Below are 8,110 nucleotides of genomic sequence, written 5' to 3' on the forward strand. Positions count from 1 at the left end.
CATTAAACTATTGGATAAATTCAAATTAATGTCAAAACATTTTATTTTTGTGTGGAAAATCTCAAGAAATGCATTTTTGTGAAAAATGTACATTTTAGCCAAAAATGTGATTTTGGATAGTTAATTATTTGAGTTATAAGATTAGGAGTGTGACCACTTAATTTAGATGTCAAAACCAATTTAATTTAATTATCCTAGATTAAAATCTCACTTAGGGAATTAAGGGAAAAATTACTAAATGGTAACTATTTTTTTTGAGAAAAAGGCCATTAGCCTAAGATTGACTAAGCTTAAGTTTGATTAATTAAGAAAATTATCAAAGGATAATTAGGCTTTGTGGGAGGCAACAACAAGAGGGTAGAATGGTCATCTTTGGATTTTTTCATATCACATATAAATAGGAAAAAGGGGTCAAAGTCTTCATAAGTTACAATTGGTAAAAACTTAGGAGCTAAGTTTCTTCATTTCTCTCTCCAATCTCCTCACATAGCCGACTGCCTTAGGGCCCTAACTCTCTGAAATTTTTCTTCAAAAAAATCTCATCTCTCATCATTCATCTATCCTATACTTAGTTCTAAGAGTCTGGAGTGCTATTTTGAAGCTAAGAAGATCACATACCAAGTTAGTTTCACAAAGGTAAACACTAGATATCTTTATCAAAGTTTTTGTGTTTGGTAGGTTTGTGCACTTGGCTGAGTTCATATAGTTGTATAATCTGATTTTGGAGCCTTTGGAGAGTGAATATATGTATATTAAAGGCTGAGTAAGGAATTCAAGGTGCTAGGGGACACCAAAATGCAATCCAAAGTCTACAAGAGGTAATGGTCACCTCCTATGTGTTTTTTTGTTGAATTCTTGTTGAGTTCTTAGTCAAACTGCCATGTTCTAGTTGTTTTCTGTATTTTAATTGATTAATGGAACTGTGATAAAGTTGTTTGCGAGATGAGTATGTATGCATAGGATTTGGATAATTGTTAGTGATGAAATCCCTCATTCCCTAGTTAAAAATCTTGATTTATGTAAGAAAATGCTTAAGATTTGACTTCCAATGGGTCAAACGAATTATGTGTGAATCTGATTCTATATTTCAGTCCCATGTTGTATTTTAGGTTGTGTAGATATTCATAATATATAAAAACGTGAAAAAATGGATTGAATTGACAAAGATATGACTTTTGCAAAATTTGTGTGCAATCTGGAATTTGGCTTTTCAAAAACAGGGTAAATAGCCGACTTTGAATATTTATAATGTAAGCAAATCATTGAATTTTTGGCTGATATTTGGTATGAACATTATCTTTTTATTTATAAATAAATTGGTCAAATTTCAAAGAAAAATGTTAAAAAATATGAGAGTTATGAATTGGAAAAGTTAGATAAGAATTTTAGGAAACTTTAACTTGTTTCTCGACATTCGATTTTGGAAACCCATTTCACTAAGTAAAAATGGTTCAAATGGGGTATTTTTTGGTATGGGTAATGCTTACATACCCTAGTAAGGTCCTAAGAAATTTCAGACCCAAATAATGAACCAAAATTTTGTAAATTCCCAAAGTACACTAAAAAGGATTGGTCTATTCAAGATAGTTATGAAATATGGTTTTTGAAAATAGAATTGATAAAGTAAAAAGAATTATTTTTGCATGAAATTTGGCAAGGAACTCATTGGAATATTTTTAGTTAATTTGTGAAAAGTTTAAGAATTTTTGGAGCTATATTTTTCAAACTATAACTTTCTAAACTAAGCTACTTGCAACTTAGGGTTTACAAAGTTATTACTTAATTTCTAAGTATTTAACTAAGAAAAGATTAAAATGAACTTTAAAAAAAAATCAATTTTTTTGATCTAATTTCTCTTAAATGAGATTGTAATATCCGGACACATTTTAATTTTTAATTTTTTTATTGATTTATTTTGATTTAATTAATAGTTGTTTAATTATTTTTTATTTAATTATTTTATTTTACTACTTTTTTATTATTGTCTTGTTTACTTGTTTAATTAGTTGCTATCTTATTTACTATAATAGTTATTCTTTTATTTATTTATGAAGTTATTTATTTACTTTATTTTATTTACTTACTAGGCAATATAACCCCAATTGGCAGTTATTATATATATATTATTGAAAATATATTTTTTAATATAATTAAATGAAAAAGAAAATTTTTAGTAATACAATAAATATAATAACTAAAAAATAATTTCAATATACAAAAATATTTAAGTTATATTATATAATTGCATCTAAGTAAAACTAAATATATGTGTATATTGCACGTTTCTTTTACCTAATATATATACAATTTTATTACACTATATATTATGTCATATATATGGAAAAATATCATTTTGGCCCCTATATTTTTTTTAATATGCGATTGGCCCCTATGTTTTGTTAAATGACAATTCAGATCTTGTGTTTTACAAAATGGATCAAAATACTACCCTAGACCCGATTTTGGTCAAAATATGTTCAGTTATAAGATCAATTCTTGGGTCGTTAGCGATGCGATTAGTTCAGAGAAGTGGAGAAAGTGACCGAGGAGCTAAGAATGAAAGATTATATTTGAAAGATTTTTGACCAAATTAGGTATAGGACACTATTTTGATTCATTTTGTAAAAACATGATGTGGATTGTCTTTTAACAAAACACAAGGGTCGATCATGTATTCGGAAAAAACATAGGGGCCAAATTGGTAATTTTCTTATATATATACATTCTTGTTACATTATATATTTATCATTTTTTTCAATATATAATTTACAAATTTAAATTATATATAAATATATACTACAAAGTTAAATATATAAATAATATGTTAAATATTAATATAAATTTGATAAACTAACAAAAAATATAACTATTGGGCAAGATTGAGTTAAATCAATCACCCATATAAGTAAAAAAGAATAGGGACAAATTACCAATCAAAGTGAATGAAAATTACTTTATTTATAGCTTAAAAGTATAACAATCACAACAATTTGTAAACCATGTGGGAATAAATGGATTTTTTTAAATTGTTAATTAATTCATTTGTTAAATAAAAATATTTGAAAAAACCAAAAATTATAAGAAAATAAATAAATCATATATAAATGATTCTAGGAAGCCACATCACCTTCCTACAAATTTCACTTATATAAATAAATAGATTTATGCTTTGAATCAAATATATGATAAATGTGTGCTTATGTGTGTGCATGAAATAACCTTGGGTGTGTGGTGTGTGTGAAAGAGAAGTGTGGTGAATGATCCCACTTTCCTATTTATAGAAAAACTACTAAGAAATGATGTGGAATAAGTAAGATTGATTTCTTGATAAGTTGTACATTAATCAAGAAGGGTATGTTATCACCATCATGGATACAATTTGGAAAATATAAAGGGTAAGTATTTTTGAATTCTTGTGGTGCATTTAGTAAAGGTTAATCATGATAACAGGATGACTAAGAGGTGACTAGATAACAAGGTGTGCAATCCTCTAGAAATTGCCTATAATTTTCGAAAATGGTGTGTAGCTATCCATTAGATATTTTGTTTACTTATTCATGTAGATTTGATCTAATGAGTTGGTGATTGAGAGAAATAAGGAAACTCAAGGTATCCTACTAGGCTAATTTCAAAATTGGCTAAAAGATTACCACTCATTAAGTGTGATTGATAGCAAGTCAATGAAGGATGTCAATGAGTGATTGATCTTTCATTTTACAAGTGATTTCTAAAATTGACAGGATAAGGAGATGATTTTTGGGAATTTTGGTGATTTGATTTGGAATCATGAACTTGGTACAAGGAATATACTAGGTTCATAAATTTATAATAAAATCAAGTGTATGAATGGTAAATGGAAATTAGAAATCAATTAAGATTATTTGATTGGAAGATTGAGAATCAATCAACATTTATTAACATGATTTGATGAGAGTGTTGATGGGATAGCCTTGAAGCCTATAAATTGAGAGAGCTTAACTCTCATTTTCGCACAACACAAGTGTAGCGCACCAATTTTTCATATTATTTTATTAATATGTGTGGTTTATTTTATTATTAATTGTTAAGTGTTAGAATTTTATTTTTAATTGTTTGAATTGCTTAGTAGAAATTATGTCAATTTAAATTTGTTAATTGTTTTATTTAATTATTTTATTTGTGAATTCTTGAGGTTTGGTTGTGTGCACCAATGTGCATGGTTAATAGAGATGCACTTGTACACTTGTGTATGTGCATGTGCATAGTATGAATGGGGTGCATGCATAGTAATTTTTATTCTCTCTTTATTTTATTTTATTAATTAAGAAAAAGGATAAATGAGAGAAATAAAGATGGAATGTTCTAGAAGGCTTGTGTTCACACTAGTGAGAAATGGGAAACAAATGGTAAGAAGAGAGTTGCCTTTTTTTTGAGTTCCCGTAACTTTGGACCCATCCTCAGTAAAACAATCATAAGTTGAGTTGTAGATGTCCGATTGAGGAAAATTTGGTACCGTTCGAAAGATAATTAAGTTATCTACAACGTTTTTGAAATATTATGTTTCCAAAATCGTGGGGTAACTTGGTGAGAAATGTGTATCAAGTTACATGAGGTTTGACCCTAGTTCCTCTAAGAAACCTCGAGCATGGTGGTCGAGTAGCTGCATATGTACACATCGCCACTAAAGCTCTCCAACCCATGGCTGGTCCAACTTCTCTTTCCCCATACCTGCAGCACATAGCACCCTTGAGCTAATGCTCAATAAGAAAACTTAAATATGCTCATAAGCAGTTAATGACATATAACAGAATCATAACAAGCATGCCCAGTAGTAATAACCCTACTCATGCATGCATTATATTCAGATAAGTGATTGCAGCATCACATTGAGGACCGTTGCCCAAAATAAATGACTAATAAGTCATACCGGGGCCCAGTGCCCTAGGATATGAGACTATGGAGTCACCTCGGGGCTCGTTACCTTATCCTCTATATAACCAGCCTTGGAGTTGGCCCAGCGTACCTAGCGCTTTAATTTTCTAATGACCATTGGGTCGGTAAAGCATATGTCACGCTCCTGATTAGGCCTAACCATATCGACCAGCGCTCAACGCGCTATTGCCACCCATGAATTATTAGTCAATGCTTTTCAATAAGATAATGCAAACAAGCATATCATTTAACAATCACCCACATAAAGAGTAATCACGCATGCTTAATCAAACAATCAGAGACATAATCATAATCATGCTCATTCATAGGGGCCCGAGCCCTAATCAATCTATATTTAACAATAGGGCCAAGCCCTAATCACATATTTCACGTATTGATTGCAGTTTTCTTACCTCTGGTCCAAGCACAAGTTAGTTAACAACGACCCCCGAGTACGATCCCACCATGAGCCCTAGCGGTACCCTAGTCACAACCATAATAAATGATATCCATCAATATTGAGTAAATAAAGACTTTCGGACTGATTCCTAGTCTCTGGAACCTCGAATTCTACTAAATCGGGTAGTACAATCCTTCTCGAGCCCTTAGGTTCGGGTTCCCGCCACCCGAAACCTAACTTGGCCAAAATTCCCCATTTGAGGCGCAGCACCCCTCATTAAGCGTTGCGACTCTCCACAATTAGAGAACCCAACCCTCAGTGACACTAGACACGTGTCGCAACGTAACCTGCCTAGCTCTGCGGCACCAAGGCGATTTGAGGCACAACCCTGTTATCTGAGTTCACGAGGTCTGAGGCGCGACTCTACGAACCTAGTTTTCCAAACATTTTCCCCGAGAAAATTCCTCAAAAATTCACCCCAAAGTGGTACCAAACCAATAATTAAGTCCCAAAACATCATCACTACACTTAAAGCAGTACATATACCCAAAAACTTAACCAAAACCCCCATCATAAGTCAAACTTAATTCCTTGAGTTCAAAACTCAAAATACTCTAAAAAATAAAACCAGAATTCAGCAAAAACAGGGACTACAACTTGCCTCAACTGAGAATTATGACCCTGAAATGTTTCCTACACCAATCTCAGCTTCAATCCTCTGATTTCCAAGCTTCTCTTTCTAGAAATCTAAGAGTTCCCCCAAGTGTAAATGAGAGAGAGAGAGAGAGAGAGAGAGAGAGAGAGGGAGGGAGGGAGGGAGGGAGGGAGGGAGGGAGGGAGGGAGAGGGAGAGGGAGAGGGAGGGAGGGAGGGAGGGAGGGAGAGAGAGAGAGAGAGAGATTGTTTTGTTTCTTTGTTCTAAGAAGTTCCAACTGCCTAAGTCACTCAAGCTTGGTAAAAGAGCAAGCTACCCCTTGCTACACCCTTACTCATCTAATGCCCCCAAGGGAAAATCAGTCTTTCGCCCCTTTTCCCGCTAATCATAATTAACGCCTCATAACTCCTGTTACCTCCAATATCCTCAAATAATCACTAAATAATTTACCATCACCAGATAAATCCCCGTAATGTACTAAATTACTAAAATACTCCAGTGCTCACCCTGAGCCAGGTATTTGACCTTATTATGAATAAATTGCTAACTTGCTTTCTAGGATCGCCTCGTGCCGAATAACTCAAATATATCCACATAATAACATGGTATCAATCAATATGCACACATATATATTAATACGCCCTCAACGGGCCAAAATTACGAAAAATGCCCTTTCTAATAAGAAACGGGCCCACATGCCTGCTTAATACACCTAAATATGCCAATACAGTCATATTATAATATAACTCACATAATACATATAATCACATAATACATAATTAAATAAAATATTTCCCTTACTAGCCCCTAATCAAGGCACTAAGCCTTATTAGGAAAATTGGGACGTTACAACTATCCCCTTATTAAAGGAATTTTGTCCTCAAAATTTTAACTGAATAACTCAGGATCTAATATTTCATGTTGGACTCTAATTCCCAGGTTGCCTCCTCGACCTTGTTGTTCCTCCATAATACATTAACCAAAGGTATGGTTTTGTTCCTCAGGATCTTGTCCTTCCTGTATAGTATCTGGACTGGCTACTCTTCATAGGACAGATATGCTTGCAGCTCTAGATCTTCGTAACTCAATACATGTGTCACATATGATACATTCTTCTGAAGCATTGAAATATGAAACGCATTGTGTACGGTTGATAGTGCCAGAGGTAATGCCAATTTATCGGCCACCTGACCGATCCTCTACAGGCATGCTTGTTTAAGCTGCCTTCGATTGCTTATTGTGCAATGTGTATTTGTGATTATATCTATTTTAAAGCCCAGCCTAAGGGTGCCAGGGGCCGATAGCAAGCGTGCGGAACGTAGCCCGACCTAAGTGTGCCGGGGTCAGCTATAATACTAGAGGACTCGGCCTAAGGGTGGCAGGCCTTAACATTATTCTATAAACAGAAGTGTTGTTTGCACTTAACTATTTGTATTGATTGATGAGCTTGGTTTATGCATTTGATTGAGCTGAATGTTACTGTTAAGATGGTTGCTTATATTTTATGTTGTTCATTGAATTTATTGATTTAAGGTTACTGCTTTTATATTGTTGCCTAGTTGTGCATGCTGATTTAAGTTTTCTAGTTGAGCCTTGGCTCATGGGTGCTATGTGGTGTAGGTAAGGGAAATGGAAAGCCGGACCAACCATGAGATGGAAAGCTTCAGGGGCGGTGTGTACATATACATCCTACCCGACAGCCACGACCGGGGTAGCCTGGGAAGAACGAGGATTGAACCCTATTTTGCGGCTTAGGATGACTAATTTGCATTTCATTTGTATTTTATTAGTCTTGAACCGATTTTTGGGATTTTGTGTATAAACTTAATATTTTTAATGAAAAATAATCACTTTGTTGACCAAAATTGTTAATACCCGACCTTGACTTAGTATTTAATTACACATTTAAGTTCAAATGACTCACTTAGAAAGTTAAGCATTATTTTAAACACATAGCGTAACAGTCTTGGTTAACCAGGGCATTACAACTTGGTATTAGAGCGGTCTAGGTTTAAGGGTTCCTGATGACTGGCTGGGTGTGTACACTCGCTGCTAAAGAGAAGCTCGACTCACAGTTTGGTATCTAATGACATGATTATGTGGTTAATTGTTTAAATTGAACTTATGTGCCTAATCAACATGCTA

General features: G+C 33.5%; 1 long non-coding RNA gene across 1 annotated transcript; it reads left to right on the forward strand.

The window, feature by feature from the left end:
• Positions 1–446: 446 nt before the first annotated feature.
• LOC133831176 (uncharacterized) lies at positions 447–7,830 on the forward strand. The gene is made up of 2 exons (XR_009892428.1): positions 447–818; positions 7,586–7,830. It is a non-coding gene; the product is annotated as an uncharacterized LOC133831176 (long non-coding RNA).
• Positions 7,831–8,110: the final 280 nt, after the last annotated feature.

Source organism: Humulus lupulus, chromosome 4 (assembly GCF_963169125.1).
Source record: "Humulus lupulus chromosome 4, drHumLupu1.1, whole genome shotgun sequence".
NCBI lineage: Eukaryota > Viridiplantae > Streptophyta > Magnoliopsida > Rosales > Cannabaceae > Humulus > Humulus lupulus.